Below are 888 nucleotides of genomic sequence, written 5' to 3'. Positions count from 1 at the left end.
CTGCTCGACGCCCGCCAGGGACCGGCGACTCCGCTCGACCGTCCGCGCGAGAGCCGCTAGGCGGATCCTCTCCGATCCCTCCGAGAAGGAGACCCCGCGCGGGACAAGGTAACTCGGGACCTCGACCGACCACCGACGCGTTCCGGGCGCCTCGCTTTTTGTATATCCCCGCAGAGTTTTCGAGTTGACGCGAGAAGGAGGGAGATCCGCGGCCGAGGCGCTCCCTTCGAACCGAGATGCGGCCGATCCGCGTCCGGGTTGCGCCGAGCGAGCACGCCGAATGGCCCGTCCAACGGACGTGAAGGACGTCGAGGGCAGAGAAGGAGGGAGTCCGATTACCGATCGATCGTCAACGAGGACGTTTCTCGTGTTTCGCCGAAGAGGATCGAGCTCGCTCGGCACGAGATTCGTCGGCGAGGCGGAGGTTCGGTCGTGGAACGCGGCTCGTTCAAGTTCGATTTTAAAAAAAAATTATTTTGGTCGATTTTGAGGACGACCTTCTTCCGATCGAGTACCCGGAAATCGAAGCTTCGACCGTTGCGCCCGTTTCTGCCTTTTCCGCCTTTTCCGCGGTTCTACCGAAACCGGTCGAGTTAATGTCCGAATCTTACGAACGTCCCCAGAAATCGTTACAACGCGATATCGCGGGGCATATCGCGCGCGGTTGATCGGTGAAAAATTTAATCGTAGCCGTTCTCGTGTCCGCGGGATCAAATTTCAAATATATCGCCGGAAAATGATAGCATATCCCGTTTCGGTTGTAGGAAACGGTATCCGCTGAAAAATGTGATGAAAAGCGTGGTTTCAAGCCGGGACGGAATCGCAGTCGTCGGTGTCGTCTAATCGGAACGATGGAACCTCCGACGAACGAGCTCGATTCTCTTGTGC

This window comes from Orussus abietinus, unplaced genomic scaffold (assembly GCF_000612105.2).
Source record: "Orussus abietinus isolate OABI.00-Male unplaced genomic scaffold, Oabi_2.0 scaffold2, whole genome shotgun sequence".
In the NCBI taxonomy this organism is placed as follows: domain Eukaryota; kingdom Metazoa; phylum Arthropoda; class Insecta; order Hymenoptera; family Orussidae; genus Orussus; species Orussus abietinus.
This window is presented reverse-complemented; position numbering follows the sequence as displayed.